The sequence below is a fragment of the Symphalangus syndactylus genome, chromosome 1 (assembly GCF_028878055.3).
Source record: "Symphalangus syndactylus isolate Jambi chromosome 1, NHGRI_mSymSyn1-v2.1_pri, whole genome shotgun sequence".
Classification (NCBI taxonomy): Eukaryota; Metazoa; Chordata; class Mammalia; order Primates; family Hylobatidae; genus Symphalangus; species Symphalangus syndactylus.
The window spans coordinates 68,140,846-68,159,181 of NC_072423.2; the positions used below are offsets into that span (position 1 = coordinate 68,140,846).

Genomic DNA, 18,336 nt, shown 5'->3' on the forward strand with positions numbered 1-18,336 from the left:
GGCCAGTGGAGGTAGGAGGCCCACACAGGCTCTACAAGCAATCTCAGGGCTATGTGTGTAAAGGATTCTAGGGTCATGGGGACCTAGAATATGGTAAATGAGAGGTTGCAGGCTGCCTGGACCCACAGACTCCTTCTCCTTAATGAGAAGTGTGACCAGAAAGGTGACAGGGAGTCCCTCAAAAGCACAGGGACCAGAGCAGGTTCCCTCTTGCTCAGGTTTCTGTATCTTTATTACAAAAATAAATAAATAATGTTTTCCTCTCCTAAAGGCCCCAGCACATGTAAAGATGCCCCAGTTTTCAATATCAACTCATCATTCTCAACATTTCTCTACTACACTTTTAAAAGTTGATTACCAGAAAAAATAAGTCATTCGTTGTTGTTCTATCTCAAATATATTCTTATTGGTATTTTTCTTTAATGATTCTAAGAGGATTGGGTAAAATACCTGAGATTTTATCTACCAGTAAGAAGCAGCAATATTCCCATTAATATGAGTTAGCAAGAATCATCAAGTCATAAATTAGCAAAACCTTTGTAAGCCCAATATTCAAAAATTTTCACTTAGAGATAAGTAAGTTTTTTGCCTACAAGCAAAATAGGGTAGCACAGACCAGATTTACTCATTCACTCAAAACAAGCAAAAAAGAAAAAAAATCAGAATGATCTGAACAGACACTTTTTTTTTTTTTACTTTTAATCTTTTTTAACTTTTTTTGGTTCAGGAGTACATGTGCAGGTTTGTTATATAGGTAAACTTGTATCGTATCATGGGGGTTTGGTTTACAGATTCTTTCATCACCCAGGTACTAAGCCTCGTGTCCAATTGTTATTTTTTCTGATCCTCCCTCTCCACCTATGCTTCACCCTCAAGTAGGCCTCTGTCTGTTGTTCCTCTGTTTGTGTCCATGTGTTCTCATCGTTTAGCTCCCACTTATATGTGAGAACATGTGGTATTTGATTTTCTGTTCCTATGTTAGCTTGCTAAGGATAATGGCCTCCAGCTCCATTCATGTTCCTGCAAAGGACATGATCCCATTCTTTTTTACGACTGCATAATATTCCATGGTGTATAAGTACCACATCTCTTTATTCAGTCTACCATCAGTGGACATTTAGGTTGATTCCATGTCTTTGCTATTGTGTATAGTGCTGCAATGAACATATATGTGCATGTGTCTTTGAAATAGAACAATTTAAATTCCTTTGGGTATATACCTCATAATGGGATTGCTGGGTCAAATGGTAGTTCTGTGTTTAGCTTTTTGAGGAATCACCACACTGCTTTCGACAATGGTTGAACTAATTTACACTCCCACCAACAGTGTATAAGTGTTCCCTTTTCTCCACAGCCTTGCCAGCACCTGTTATTTTTTGACTTTTTAATAATAGCCATTGTGACTGGTGTGAGATAGTATCTCATTGTGGTTTTGATTTGCGTTTCTCTAATGATAGTGATGAGCTTTTCTTCATATGAATGTTGGCCGCATGTATGTCTTCTTTTGAAAAGAGTCTGTTCATGTCCTTTGCCCACTTTTTAATGAGGTTTTTTTTTTCTTGTAAATTTGTTTAAGTTCTTCATAGATGTTGGATATTAGATTTTTGTCAGAGGCATAGTTTGCAAATATTTTCTCTCATTCTATAGGTTGTCTGTTTCCTCTGTTGATAGTTTCTTTTGCTATGCAGAAACTTTTAAGTTTAATTAGATCCCATTTGGCAATTTTTGCTTTGTTGCGATTGCTTTTGACATCTTCGTCATGAAATCTTTGCCCGTTCCTATGTCCAGAATGGTATTGCCTAGGTTGTCTTCCAGGGCTTTTATGGTTTGGGGTTTTACATTTAAGTGTTTAATCCATCTTGAGTTGATTTTTGTATATGGCGTAAGGACGGGATCCAGTTTCAGACTTCTACTAATGGCTAACCAGTTATCCCAGCACCATTTACTGAATAGGGAATCTTTCCCCCATAGCTTGTTTTTGTCAGCTTTGTCAAGTGTCAGATGGCTGTAGGTGTGCAGCCTTATTTCTGGGTTCTCTATTCCATTCCATTGGTCTATATGACTGTTTTTAGTTTTTTGTTTTTCCATAGGTTTTTGGGGTACAGATGGTGTTTGGTTACATAAGTAAATTCTTTAGTGGTGATTTGTGAGATTTTGGTGCACCCATCATCCCAGCAGTGTACGCTGCACCCTATTTGTTGTCTTTTATCCCTCACCCCCTTCCCACCCTTTCCCCTAAGTCCCCAAAGTCCATTGTATTATTTTTATGCCTTTGTGTCCTCATAGCTTAGCTCCCACATATCAGTGAGAACATACAATGTTTGGTTTTCCATTCCTGAGTTACTTCACATAGAATAATAGTCTCCAATCTCATCCGGGTCACTGGAAATGCCGTTAATTCATTCCTTTTTATGGCTGAGTAGTATTCCATTGTATATATGTATATATACTACAGTTTCTTTATCCACTCATCGATTGTTGGGCATTTGGGTTGGTTCCACAATTTTGCAATTGTGAATCATGGTGCTATAAACATGTATGTGCAAGTATCTTTTTTGTATAATGATTTCTTTTCCTCTGAGTAGGTACCTAGTAGTGGGATTGCTGGATCCAGTGGTATTTCTACCTTTAGTTATTTAAGGAATCTCCACACTGTTTTCCATAGTGGCTGTACTAGTTTCCATTCCCACCAGCAGTGTAGAAGTGTTCCTTGATCACCACATCCATGCCAACATCTACTGTTTTTTGAGTTTTTGATTATGGCCATTCTTGCAGGAGTAAGGTGGTATCGCATTGAGTTTTGATTTGCATTTCCCTGATCACTAGTGATGCTGAGCACTGTTTCATATATTTGTTGGCCATTTGTATATCTTCTTTTGAGAATTGTTTATTCATGTCCTTAGCCCACGTTTGGATGGGAATTTTTGTTTTTTATTTGCTGATCTGTTTGAGTTCGTTGTAGATTCTTGATATTAGTCCTTTGTCAGATGTATAGATTGTGAAGATTTTCTTCCAGTCTGTGGGTTGTCTGTTTACTCTACTGACTATTCCTTTTACCATGCAAAAGCGCTTAAGTTTAATTAAGTCCCATCTATTTATCTTTGTTTTTATTGCATTTGCTTTTGGGTTCTTGGTCATGAAATCTTTGCCTAAGCCAGTGTCTAGAAGGTTTTTCCAATGTCATCTTCCAGAATCTTAGATTTAAGTCCTTAATCCATCTTGAGTTGATTTTTGTATAAAGTGAGAGACGAGGATTCAGTTTCATTCTCCTACATGAGGCTAGCCAATTATCCCAGCACCATTGGTTGAAAAGGATGTCATTTCCCCACTTTAAGTTTTCATTTGCTTTGTCAAAGGTCAGTTGGCTGTAAGTATTTGGGTTTATTTCTAGGTTCTCTAGTCTGTCCCATTGGCCTATGTGCCTATTTTTATGCCAATACCATACTGTTTTGCTGACTATGGCCTTATAGTATAGCTTCAAGTCAGATAATGTGATGCCTCCAGATTTGTTATTTTTACTTAGTCTTGCTTTGGCTATGTGGGATCTTTTTTGGTTCCATATGAATTTTAGAATTGTTTTCTCTAATTCTGTGAAGAATGATGGTGGTAGTTTAATGGGAGTTGCATGGAATTTGTAGATTGTTTTTGGTAATGTGGTCATTTTGACAATATTGATTCTACCCATCCCTTAGCATGGGATGTGTTTCCATTTGTTTGTGTCATCTATGATTTCTTTCAGCAGTGTTTTGTAGTTTTCTTTGTAGAGGTCTTTTGCCTCCTTGGTTAGGTATATTCCTAAGTTTTTGTTTTGTTTTTTTGGGGGGTTTTTTTTTTTTTGCAGCTATTGTAAAAGGAGTTGAGTTCTTGATTTGATTCTCCACTTGATCACTGTTGGTGCATAGGAGAGCTACTGATTTGTGTACATTAATCTTGTATCTGGAAACTTTGCTGAATTCTTTTATCAGTCCTAGGAACTTTCTGGAGGAGTCTTTAGGGTTTTCTAGGTAAACGATCATATAGTCAGCAAACAGTGACAGTTTGACTTCCTTTTTACTGATTTGGATGCCCTTGATTTCTTTCTCTTGTCTGATTGCTGTGGCTAGGACCTCCAGTACTATGTTAAAGAGGAGTGGTGAGAGTGGGCATCCTTGTCTTGTTCCAGTTCTCAGGGGGGAATGCTTTCAATTTTTCCCCATTCATCATTATGTTGGCTGTGGGTTTGTCATAGATGGCTTTTATTACATTGAGGTATGCCCTTTGTATGCCAATTTTCCTGGGAGTTTTAATCACAAAGGATGCTGGATTTAGACAAATGCTCTTTCTGCATCTGTTGAGATGATCGTGTGATTTTTGTTTTTAATTCTGCTTATGTGGTGCATCACATTTATTGACTTGCATATGTTAAACCATCCCTGCATCCCTACTGTGAAACCCACTTGATCATGGTGGATTTTTTGATATGATTTTGGATTCAGTTAGCTAGAATTTTGTTAAGAATTTTTGCACCAAGTTCATCAAAAATATTGGTCTGTAGTTTTCTTTTTTGATTATGTCCTTTCTTGGTTTTGGTATTAGGGTGATGCTGGCTTCATAAAATGATTTAGGGAGAGTTCCCTCTTTCTCTCTCTTGTGGAATAGTGTCAAAAGGATTGGTACAAATTCTTCTTTGAATGTCTGGTAGACTATTGCTGTGAATCCATCTGGTCCTGGGCTTTTTTTGTTGGTAATTTTTAAATTACCATTTCAATCTCACTACGTGTTATTGGTCTGTTCAGGGTATATAATTCTTTCTGATTTAAGATAGGAGGGTTGTATTTTTCCAGGAATTTATTCATCTTTTCTAGGTTTTCTTGTTTATGTGCATAATGGTGTTCATAGTAGCCTTGAATGATCTTTTGTATTTCTGCGGTGTCAGTTGTAATATCTCCCGTTTCATTTCATATTTAGATTATTTGGATTTTCTCTCCTCTTTTCTTGGTTAATCTTGCTAATGGTCTATCAATTTTATTTATCTTTTCAAAGAACCAGTTTTTGTCTTATTTCTCTTTTGTACTTTTTTGTTTCAATTCTATTTAGTTCTGCTCTGATCTTGGTTATTTCCTTTCTTCTGCTGGGTTTGGGTTTGATTTGTTCTTGTTTCTCGAACAAGGTGTGACCCTAGAATGTCTGTTTGTGGTCTTTTTGACATAGGTGTTTAGGGCTATGAACTTTCCTCCTAACAGCCTTTGCTGTATCCCAAAGGTTTTGATAGCTTGTTTCATTAATGTCATTCCATTCTAAGAATTTTTTAATTTCCATCTTGATTTTATTTTTGACCCAGTGATCATTCAGGAGCACGTTATTTAATTTCCATATATTTACACGGTTTTGAAGGTCCCTTTTGGAGTTGATTTCCAGCTTTATTCCACTGTGATTTGAGAGAGTGTTTGATATAATTTCAATTTTCTTAAATTTATTGAGGCTCGTTTTGTGGCCTATCATATGGTCTATCTTGGAGAAAGTTCCATGCACTGTTGAATAGAATGTGCATTCTGTGGTTGTTGGATGAAATGTTCTGTATGTATCTGTTAAGTCCATTTGTTCCAAGGTATATTTAAATTCATTGCTTCTTTGCTGACTGTCTTGATGACCTGTCTAGTGTTGTCAGTGGAGTGTTGAAGTCCCCCGCTATTTTTGTGTTGCTGTCTATCTCAATTCTTAGGTCTATTAGTAACTATTTTATAAATTTAGGAGCTCTGGTATTAAGTGCATATTTGTTTAAGATTGTGATATTTTCCTGCTGGATAAGGCCTTTTACCATTATATAATGTCCCTCTTGTCTTTTTTAACTGCTGTTGCTTTAAAGTTTGTTTTGTCTGTCTGGTATAAGAATAGCTACCCCTGCTCACTTTTGGTGTCCATTTGCCTGGAATGCCTTTTTCCACCCCTTTAAGTTTATGTGAGTCGTTATGTGCGAGGTGAGTCTATTAAATGCAGCAGATACTTGGTTGATGAATTCTTATCCATTCTGTAGTTCTGTATCTTTTAAGTGGAGCATTTAAGCCATTTACATTCAGTGTTACTGTTGAGATGTGTGGTACCATTCCATTCATTGTGCTATTTGTTGCCTGTGTACCTTGTTTTTTTCTTTATTGTTTTTGCTTTTTAAATTGTATTTATGTTTTATAGGTCCTGTGATATTTATGCTTTAAAGAGGTTCTGTTTTAATCTGTTTCCAAGATTTGTTTCTAAGATTTAGAGCTCCTTTTAGCAGTTTTTGTAGTGGTGAGGCAGGAAAATAAAGTCTGGAGGCAGGGAACATAAGGCCAATTCACACTTCAGCTACAACAGGAAATATCCTCTCCATAGGGCACACACCATGTAAATAACTTTGTAACTTTATTTCATTGTCTTCATTTACATAGGGCATACCCCAAGTAGAGGGTATTTAAATTCACAAAAACTCTGTAACAGGGCCTTTTAGCCCCTATGCTCGGCCCGCTCCCACACTGTGGAGTATACTTTCATTTTCAATAAATCTTTTTATTCCTTCCTTGCTGTGTTTGTGCATTTTGTCCAGTTCTTTCTTCAAGATGCCAAGAACCTAGATACCCTCCACCGTTAACATACCTTGGCGAGTCAGCCAGGAGGAAGAGGTAAGCCCAAAATTTGGAATTTATTCTCCTTTCTCCTTTTCCTTTCTGCTCCATACAGGGGAATCTCTTTTCCTTTCCAACCTGGGGCCCTTGGTGGGTAGCGCCTAAACATGGAAGCAACTACAGGTTTCTGGCCATGGCCAGTGAAACTAAGGGGTTTCCTTGTGGAGAAGCCTGACCGCCACCACCGGTTTGCTTAAGGAACCTGGGTCGCTTTCATTTTTTTTTTTTCTTCTCTTTCTCTTACAGTCTTGCAGCGACTGTTTTCCACTAGCTCTTTGGAAATTGAGGGCAATTGGCTGGGGTTACTCCCGAGTACTGCCTGAAGGCCTAGAAATGAGTGGGAATAATTGTCCTGCCCAGAAGGGGGAAGGACTATATATATATATATATATATATATATTTTTTTTTTAATAATCTTTTCCGTGGTCCTTGATCCCTACATGAGGCAAAGATTGGAGCAAACTCGCACATGTTTCAGTTTACCTCCTGAATCCTTTTTCAGGTAAATCAGGGATTTCTTCTTGGTTTGGATCCATTGCTGGTGAACTAGTGTGATTTTGGGGTGATGTTAAAGAGCCTTATTTTGTCATATTACCAGAGTTAGTTCTCTGGTTTCTTCTCATTTGGGTAGCCTCTGTCAGAGGGAAGGTCTAGGGCTGAAGGTTGTTGTTCAGATTCTTTTGTCTCATGGGGTGTTCCCCTGATATAGTACTCTCCCGCTTTTCCTACGGATGTGGCTTCCTGAGAGCTGAGCTGCAGTGATTGTTGTCTCTCTTCTGGATCTAGCCACCCAGCAAGTTTACGTGGCTCTGCCCTGGTACCAGGGGTTGTCTGTACAGAGTCTTGTGATGTGAACCATCTGTGGGTCTCTCAGCCACGGATACCAACGCCTGTTCCGGTGGAGGTGGCAGGGATGTAAAATGGACCCTGTGAGGGTTCTTAGTTTTGGATGTTTAATGTTTTATTTTTGTGCTGGTAGGCCTCCTGCCAGGAGGTGGCGCTTTCCAGAGAACATCAGCTATGGTAGTATGGAGAGGAACAGGTGGTGGGAAGGGCCCTAGAACTCGCAAAAGTATATGCCTTTTGTCTTCAGTTACCAGGGTGGGTAGGGAAGGACCATCAGGTGGGGGCAGGGCTAGTTATGTCTGAGCGCAGACTCTCCTTGGGCAGGTCTTGCTGAGGCTACTGTGGGGGATGGGGATGAGGTTCTCAGGTCAATAGAGTTGTGTACTTAGGAAGATTATGGCTGCATCTGCTGAGTCATGCAGGTTGTCAGGGAAGTGGAGTAAAGCTGGCAGTCAAGGGCCTCCACCCAGCTCTCATGCAATTCACAGGGCCCCAGTCTCACTCCCACCATGCCCCCTCCAACAGCACCGAGTCTGTTTCCAGGCAGTGGGCAAGCAGGGCTGAGAACTTGCCCCAGGCTACCTGCTTCCCAGCTGTGAAAGAAAAGGGCTTTAGCTTTAGTTCTTCCCCCATCTATGGTGTCTGCACACCAGATTCATGCCCTCCCCTGAGTTCTGGCCAGAAGGCTTCTCACCCGGTTCAAATTGTTACAAAGTTCAGCTGGAGACTTTCTTCTCCTTGTGCCATTTTCCCCATGCCTGTGGCCACTCTCCCAGAGGTTCCCTGTGGTGCCAGGCAAGAATGGCCTGCTTGGGGACCCAGCAAGCTCCCAAGGCCTTTCCCGCTGCTTCCTCTACCCCTGTATTTTGCTTGGCTCTCTAAGTTGACTCAGCTCCAGGTAAGGTTGGAAACTTCTCCTAAAAACTAGACCTTCAGTTTCCCCAGTGGGGGATTGTGTTCAGGGGCAAACGATCTTCCTTTCCCACTTCCACAGATTGGGCACTCAAAATATTTGGGGTGTCTCCCAGGTCCTGCAGGAGCAGTTTATACTGGTTTATTCCTGCAGTTTTTCTGAAGCTAAAATTCACGATGTGAGCCTCCACACGCTGCTCTGTCCATCTGAGACAGAGCTGCAATCTACTTCTGCCTCCTGTCTGCCGTGATGATCCTGAATCTGTCTATGTGACTGTTTTTGAACCAGTACTGTGCTGCTTTGGTTATTGTAGCCGTGTAGTATAGTTTGAAGCCCGGTAGCATGATGCCTCCAGCTTTGTTCTTTTTGCTTAGGATTGCCTTGGCTATTTGAACTCTTTTTTGGTTTCATATGAATTTTAAAATAGTTTTTTCTAATTCCATGAAGAATGTCATTGGTAGCTTGATAAGAACAGCATTGAATCTGTAAATTGCTTTGGGCAATATGGCTATTTTAATGATATCAATTCTTCCTATCCATAAGCATGAAATGTTTTTCTATTTGTTTTGTGTCCTCTCTGATTTCTTTTGAAGAGTGTTTTGTAATCCTCATTGTAGAGATCTTTCACCTCACTAGTTACCTGTATTCCTAGGTATTTTATTCTTTTAGGGGCAATTGTGAATGGGATTGCCTTCTTGATTTGGCTCTCAGCTTGACTGTTGTTGGTGTATAGAAATGTTGGTAATTTTTGTATGTTGATTTTGTATCCAGAAACTTTGCTGAAATTGTTTATCAGCTTAAGGAGCTTTGAGACTGTGGGATTTTCTAGATATAGAATCATGTGGTCTGCAGTCAGGGATAGTTTGACTTCCTCTCTTCCTATTTGGATGTGCTTGATTTCTTTATCTTTCCAGATTGCACTGGCCAGGACTTCCAATACTATGCTAAATAGGATTGGTGAAAGAGGGCATCCTTGTCTTGTGCTGGTTTTCAAGAGGAATGCTTCCGGCTTTTGCCCACTCAGTATGAGGTTAACTGTGGGTTTGTCAAAAATGGCTCTTATTATTTTGATATATGTTCCTTCAGTACCTAGTATGTTGAGAGTTTTTAACATGAAAGGATGTTGAATTTTATCAAAATCCTTTTTTGCATCTATTGAGATAATCATGTGGTTTTTGTCTTTAGTTCTGTTTATGTTATATGATGAATTGCATTTGTGATTTGCATAGGTTGAACCAACCTCGTATCCCAGGGTAAAGCCTAGTTGATCATGGTGGATTAGCTTTTTAATGTGCCACTGAATTCGGTTTGCTAGTATTTTGTTGAGGAGTTTTGCATTAAAGCTCATCAAGGATATTGGCCTAAAGTTTTCTTTTTTGTTGTTGTGTCTCTACCAGGTTTTAGTATCAGGATGATGCTGGCCTCATAGAATGAGTTAAGGAGGAGTCCCTCCTCCTCAATTTTTGGAATAGTGTCAGTAGAAATGGTACCAGCTTTTCTTTGTACATCTGGTAGAATTTGGCTGTGAATCTGTCTGGTCCTGTGCTTTTTTTGTTGGTAGGCTATTTATTACTGATTCAGTTTCAGAGCTTGTTATTGATCTGGAACAGATATTTCTTAAAAGAAGACATACAAGTGGCCAAGAAATATGTGAAAAACGTTCAACATGACTAATCATCAGGGAAACACAGACAAGACCACAGTGAGATATTATCTCACCATAGTTAGGATGCCAACTATCAAAAAGACAAAAAATAACAAATGCTGGTGAGGATGTGGAGAAAAGGGAACTCAGACACTATTGGTGAGAATGCAAGCTAATACAGCCACTATGGAGAACAGTATAGCAGTTTCTCAAAAAACCACAAATAGAACCACCATAGGATCCACCAATCCCACTACTGGACATTTACCCAAAGGAAAAGAAACAGTGTATAAAAGAGATCTGCACTCCAGTGTTTATTGCAGCAGTATTCACAATAGCCAAGATATGGAATCAACATAGGTGTCCAACAACACATGAATGAATAAAGAAAATGTAGTATATACACACAATGGAAAACTATTCAGCCATAAAAGGAATGAAATCTTGTCATTTGTGGTAACAAAGATGAAACTGGAGGCCATTATGTTAAGTGACATAAGCCAGGAACATAAACACTGAATGTTCTCACTCATATGTGAAAGCTTAAAGCAGCTCTCATAGACGTAAAAAGTACAAAAGAGCATAGTAGAGGCTTGGAAGGGAAATGGGGAGAGGATGATAGAAAGAGATTGGCTGAAGGAAACAAAATTATGACTAGATAGGAGAAATATGTTCTAGTGTTCCAAAGCACCATAGAATGACTATAGTTAACAATAATTTATAGTTTTAAATAGCTAAAAGGAGGATATTGCATTTTCCCAAGACAAAAAAATGGTAAATGCTTGAGATGATGGATACGGTAACTTCCCTGATCTGATCACTATACAGATTAGAGACAAGTATTGAAACCACTAGGTACCACATAAATACGTATAATTATTATGTGTCAATTAAATTAATTTTTAAATAAAAAATAAAAGATATACTGATAAGGAAGGAAAATATAAAACTTTGTTTGCAGATGACATAATTATCTATGTAGAAAATCCAAAACAATTCATTTATTAAAACCGAGACCCAAGACACAATTATAGCAAGGTTTCAGGATGCACGGTGTTAAATCAAATTTAGCCTAAAGCTGTCTCCTTACATATTTTAAGTTCAACCTAAAGGTTTCTCTGTACGTGAACTATAATAAGTAGAGATGTAAACAGACTATAGACTACTTTTGTGCCAATTGCCAGGTTTTGGCCAATCAAATGTGGCCAGCTGTTCAAACTGTGACCAAATAAGGCAAACGCCAAGCTGTAACCAATCTAGCTGTTTCTGTACCTCACTTCCATTTTATGTACATTATTTTCCTTTTTCATCAATAAATCTTCTACCACGTGGCTGTGCTGGATTCTCTGAGCCCACTCTGGCTCAGGAGGCTGCCTGATTCACAAATTGTTCTTTGCTCAAATAAACCCTTTTAAATTTAATTTGACTGAAGTTTTTTTGTTTTTTTTTTTTTTTTTTTTTTGAGAAGGAGTCTGGCTCTTTCACCCAGGCTGGAGTGCAGTGGCGCGATCTCGGCTCACTGCAGGCTCCGCCCCCTGGGGTTCACGCCATTCTCCTGCCTCAGCCTTCCACGTAGCTGGGACTACAGGCGCCCACCACCACGCCCAGCTAATTTTTTTTTTGTATTTTTAATAGAGACGGGGTTTCACCATGTTAGCCAGGATGGTCTCGATCTCCTGACCTCGTGATCTGCCCGCCTCGGCCTCCCAAAGTGCTGGGATTACAGGCATGAGCCACTGCACCCGGCTGAAGTTTTTTTTAACCAATGGTTAATATACAAAAGTTAATCACTTTCCTACATACTTGCATGAACAAGTGGAATTTGAAATTAAAAGCTCAGTACCATTTACATTACCATCCCCTTAAAAATAAAATACTTAAAAATAAATCTACAAAATATCGGCCAGGCACAGTGGCTCACATTGTAATCCCAGCACTGGCCAACATGGTGAAACCCCATTTTACTAAAAACACAAAAATTAGCTTGGCATGGTGGCATGTGCCTGTAATCTCAGCTACTCAGGAGGCCAAGGCAGGAGAATTGCTTGAACCCAGGAGGCAGAGATTGCAGTGAGCCAAGATTGTGCCACTGCACTCCAGCCTGGGTGACAGAGCTAAACTCCATCTCAAAAACAAAAAAGAAAGAAAAGAAAAAAGTAAATAAATCTAACAAAATATACACACACTCTATATGAGAAACACCATAAAACTTTGTTTAAAAAAAAAGAATGAAATAAATCGGGAGCTATTCCATGTTCATGGGTAGAAAGACTCAATATTGTCAAGATGTCAGCTCTTCCCAAATTGATACATAAGTTCAATGTGAGCTTAGTCAAAATTCCAGCAAGTTATTCTGTAGATTCTAAGACACTGATTCTAAAGTTTACATAAAGGGGCAAAGACTCAGAATAGCCAACACAATATTAAATGAGAATAATAAAGTTGCAGGACTGATACTACACTACTATAAAATGAAAGGAATCCAAACAGTGATAGTGGCAAAAAATAGACAAGTAGATGAATGGAACAGAATAGAGAACTCAGAAGTAGACCCATATAAATATAGTCAACCAGTTTTTGACAAAGAACAAAGGCAATACGATGAAGAAAAAATAATCTTTTCAACAAAAGGTGCTGAAACAACTGGACATTTACATGCAAAAAAAAAAATGAATCTAGAAACAAGCCTTACACTCTTCACAAAAATTAACTCAAAATGGATCACAGACCTAAATGTAAAAGGCAAAACTTTAAAACTCCTAGAAGATAACATAGAAGAAAATCCAGACAATCTTGAATTTGGCAATGACCTTTCACATACAACACCAAATGCATAATCTGTGAAAGAAAGAACTGATAAATTAAATTAGACTTCACTAAAATTAAAAATTTCTACTTAGTGAAAGACAACATGAAGAGGTGAAAAAGACCAGTCATAGACTAGAATAAAATATTTGCAAAGGACATATCTGATTAAAGACCTTTATCCTAAATATGCAAAATCTTAAAACCACAAGAAAACAACATGATTTAAAAATGGTTGAAAGACGTTAACGGACACACCACCATAAAAGATACGCAGATGGAAAATAAGCATATGAAAAGATACAGCACAATATATATCATCAGACAAATGCATATTAAAACAACAATAAGATACCACCACATATCTGTTAGAATGGCCAAAATCCAGAACACTGACACCACAAAAGACAGATGAGGATATGGAGCAATAGGAACTCTCCTTCATTTCTTGTGGGAATGAAAAATGGTACAACCACTTGGGAAAAACATTTTAGCAGTTTCTTACAAAACTAAAAATACTCTTACAATACAATACAGCAATTGCACTCTTTAGTACTTACCGAAAGGAACTGAACACATATCCACACAAAAACTTGCACATGGATGTTTTTATCAGCTTTATTCATAATTGCCAAAACTTGGAAGTAATTAAGATGCCCTTCAGCAGGTGAATGGATAAACTATGGTACATCCAGGCAATAAAATATTATTCAGCACTAAAAAGAAATGAGCTATCAAGCCATGAAAAGACATGGAGAAACCTTAAATGCACATTACTAAACGAAAAAAAGTTAAACTAGAAAGGCTACATACTGTCTGTTTCCAAGTAGATGAAATTCTGCAAAAGTTAAAACTATAGAACAGTGAAAAGATCCATGGTTTCCAGAAGTAGGGGGTGAGGGAGGAATGAATAGGCAGTGCACAGAGAAGATTTAGGGCAGTGAAAATACTGGGTATGGTACTGTAATGGTGGACACATGTCATTATACATTTGTCCAAACCCGTAGAATATAAAACAGCAAGAGTGAACCCTCATGTAAACTACAGACTTTGGGTAACAATTATGTGTCAATGTAGGTTCATCAATTGTAACAGATGTACCACTCTGGTGAGGGATGTTGATAATGGGGGAGGCTATGCATGTGTTTAGGCAGGAGGTATGTGGGAAATCTCCATACCTTCCTCTCGGTTTTACCGTAAACCTAAAACTGCTCTAAAAAATAAATTTTTTTCAAAATAAAAAATAATAACTGCCAAACATTTTGCCAAATTTGATAAAAACTATAAACCAACACGTCTAATATCTCAACAAATCCCAAGCAGAGGAAACATGAAGAAAACAACATCCAGTCAAAACTATTTATAAACTATCAGTCTAAACCACTGATAAAGAGGCCAGATGCAGTGGCTCATGCCTGTAATCCCAGCACTTTGGGAGGCCGAGGAGGGTGGATCACCTAAGGTCAGGAGTTCAAGACCAGCCTGACCAACATGGTGAAACTCCATCTCTACTAATAACACAAAATTAGCCAGGCATAGTGGCACACACTTGTAATCCCAGCTACTCGGGAGGCTGAGACAGGAGAATCACTTGAACCGGGGAGGCGGAGGTTGCAGTGAGCCAAGATCACACCACTGCACTCCAGCCTAGGCAGTAAGAGCAAAACTCTGTCTCAAAAAAAAAATGAATAAATAAATAATAAAAAACTGACAAAGAGAAAATCTTCAAAGTAACACATTACATAGAGAGGAAAAAGAGATGGAAGATAGATGATTTCCCATCAGAAATAGAAAACAAACAGCAAGAGAGACTTAAACGTATTCATATCAACATTCACATTAAGTATAAATAAATGGTCTAAATATTCCAATTAAAAGGCAGAAATTGTCAGATTAGATTTCTAAAAAGCAAAATGCAACTATGTGCTCACTGTAAGAATCACATTTAAATATATACACATAGGTAGGATAAAATTGAAGGGATGAAAAATGATAAATTATGTTAACATTATTTTCTTTAAAAAACTAAATGGCTACATTAGTCCCACAAATAAGCAGATAAGAGTAAAAACAGGTAAGATTCAAGACAATACTAGTTTGTAGGACTCAATTTTTATGGTTTATGTCTTTTTTTACACAGTAGATACACAAACAGAAACTCCTACTTTCTTGTATATTCTGCTCTTGGTTTTGAATATTTCTTACGCAGTGCTTCCTTCCTGCGTGAACAAACAGCATCAAGAACTGTTCATTGTTACTTATAAGAGAGGTGCAGTGAGCTGCAGCCTTCTTCATCAACTTAATGTAGAAAGCCTCATTTCTAAATATCTCCCTTGGATCTTTTTGCTAAAGGGTACACGATTCTAAGCCACAAGTTTCTGCACTGCCTTGTCTTACTGGAATCCTCTATCAGAAAGGAAGCAAGTACAGAGGGAGAATAAGGCTGAAATCGGCTCTTTTATTAGCTGCCTTATTTATCAGCCAGAGAGACTAACAAGCGTGTATATCAATTTGGGTTCTTTTTTCAAAAGCAAAAGGAGTAAATTCTAGCTAAATTAAGCAAAAAAGAGTAAGTTTATTGGAAAAAATGCAAAGTAGTTTACAGAATCAGAAAAGAATTCCAAAAACCAGTCCTCAGGATGACAACCAGGGCACTCCTGAGGTATGGGAAGGAGCTAGTAACAGACTTTTCAAGGCAAAACAATGGCCCTCCTCAAAGATGCTTACATCCTATTCCCTAGGACCTGTGAATACTTCATATTACATAACAAAGAGTGATTAAGGTTGCAGATGGAATCAAGATTGCTACTCATCTGATCTTAAAGCAGAGAGAGTAGCGTGGATTCCCAGGTGGGCTCAATTTTATCACAAGAGTCTTTAAAAGTGGAAACGGGAGCAGGCAAGCAGAGTCAGAGGAAAGGTGATGATGGGAGCAGCATCAGAGAGGGGCACTATGAAAAGATTTCAGAAAGGGGCCAAGGAAAGTAGGAGGCCTTTAGAAGCTGGAAAAGACAAGGAAACAGCTTCTCCTCACAGCCCTGCCAACATCTCAATATTAGCTCTGTGAAACTCCTGTCCAAAGTCTGACCTTCAGAATTATTAATATAAGGCAATATTTATTGTCATGTTTTTGTAAGCCACCAAGTTTGTAGTAAGTTGTTACAGTAGCAATAGAAAACCAGTAAATCAGGATGAATCAACTTCAGACAAATCCTTTGGGTTGTTCAGTACAGAGTCTAAATTCCAGGGAGAATATCGGATTGACCTAGCCTTGACCACATGACTATTTATTGGGCTGAGAGGGTTGTTATCTTGATTGACAGGGCAACCAAGATGATATACAATGAAAGAAATATTCCTCAAAGCAAAAGCCAAATCAGAGTATGTTACTAGAAGGGGCAATGGGTGCAATATAGGCAAAAACAACAGATGTTTCTACAGTGGAACAGACTTTCATCTTACCCAGAACATTCCCCCACAGGCAACACAGAGATAACCAAAGTTTCACCTGACTTGCCCAAGATTTTACTCCTTAGAAACAAGTAAAACTATAACTATCATTAAAAGATCAAATCTGTTGAATAGGTATTTCTCTAAAGAATAATAAGAACCATGAAAAGATACTTAACATTGTAACACCTTTGCATTAGGGAACTGCAAATCAAAATCATAACAAAATAGTACTTCACGCTCATTAGGATGACTATAATCCAAAAGAATAGAAAAGAAAATAACAAGTGTTGGTAGGGATATAGATATAGAGAAACTGGAGCTCTCTTGTCTTGCTGGGGGGCATGTAAAATGATTCCGCCGCTTTGGAAAACAGTTTGGTGGTTCCTCAAAAAGTTAAACATATAATCCAACAATTCCACTTCTAGGTATATACCCAAAAGAATTGAAAGCAGAGTCTAGTACACCAACGTTCATAGCAGCTTCATTCACATTAAGCCAAAGGTGGAAGCAGCCCAAGTGTCTACTGATGGATGAGTTGATACACAAAATGTGGTATATATACACAATGGAATATTATGCAGCCATAAGAAGAAATGAAGCTCTGATGAAGCCAGGCACAAAAGGACAAATATTGTATGATTCCAGTTGCATTAGGTACCCAGAATAGTCAAATTAGGTAGACAGAATATAGCATAGAGGTGAACAGGGGCCTGGGGATGGGGGAAATACGGACTTTTTGCTTTGGGTACAAAGTTTTTTTTGTGATGATGAAAAAGTTCCAGAAACGGATAGTAGTGATGTTTGCACAACATTGTAAATGTACTTAATACCATTGAATTATACACTTGAAAGTGGTTTTCAAAATCAAATCTGCATGGCTTATAAACGATTTCATTCATTTAATTATCAAATGTGTATTGAATGCCTCTACTAAATACTGGAGGTATGGTGGAAAGCAAGACAGGCTTAGTCTGTCCCCCAGAAGAGAAGGCAAGTCAAGTTTCCAGGGTGCAAATCTGTGTGTGTCAGCGGGACATGTACGATGGAAGACGATGAATGTGACTGGAACACTCAGATATTTAGGGAGAATATTGCAAGGAATTTTAGGTGCGTCCTACTGGTCAATGATTAGTCACTGTCCTCTGCATTCCTTTAAAGAAACACTCCTTCATTTGACTGCATGCTCCTGTTAGATATAGTGAACTCCAAGTTTCTTTTCAAAGAATCAGTATGTCACTATGTTCAGCTCTCTCTCTTTTTTTTTTTTTATACTTTAAGTTTTATTCTTTGATTCTCCGTTTTAAGGTTTAACTTTCTGGTTCTCTTCACCCCCTTGCCTCTAGTTTCAGTAAATAACTTTCCCGCCAGTTCTAATCAGTAGTTCACATCTGTTCCCCTGGTCACTTGCTCTGACCTGAATCATCCTGAGTTACCCGTTCTGTAACCACCCCTCCCGCCAAACTACTCACCCTGCCACTCCAGGTCATACCCCTGCTCTCTTTAAAATAGCCAGTCGGAATTAGCTTAGGCTGTGCACTCCAACCCTAGCCGATACTGGAACGACGCAGCAGTAGCGGCTACCTGCGTCAGGAACAACAACCCCCTCCCCTCCCTCGTCCAAGTGCGCACTTCCCACTACTGCATCCACGAGTTGCACCCTTCTCCAGAAGTAAAACTTGCCTTGCTGAGAAAATTAAATTTATGTTCGAGTGCTATTTCTTCGCCACACAGAGGAACAAGCATTTTGTTTCTAACACTCCTTAAAATCAGAGTAGGCTTCTGCTACTTTGTATCCACCATGATGTGCTTTGCACAGTAGGTGCTCAGTACCTGTTTTAGAGTTGGATTTGGAAGGCTGAAATGGGAGGATCGCTTGAGCTCAGGAGTTGGACATGGTAAAACCCTGTCTCCACCAAAAATACAAAAATTAGCCAGGTATGGTGTGCACCTGTAGTCTCAGCTACTCAGGAGGCTGAGGTGGGAGGATCCCTTGAGCCTGGGAGGTGGAGGTTGCAGTGAGCTGTGGTCAAGCCACC

General features: G+C 38.8%; 1 long non-coding RNA gene across 1 annotated transcript in view; it reads right to left on the reverse strand.

Annotated features, from left to right (window-relative positions):
- The window catches only part of LOC129489686 (uncharacterized), a 185,798-nt gene extending 167,935 nt beyond the window's left edge, over positions 1-17,863 (reverse strand). The window contains exon 1 of the long non-coding RNA XR_008660072.2: positions 17,770-17,863. This is a non-coding gene — a long non-coding RNA (uncharacterized lncRNA). The remainder of the gene's footprint in view (positions 1-17,769) is intronic.
- Between the last annotated feature and the right edge of the window lie 473 nt (positions 17,864-18,336).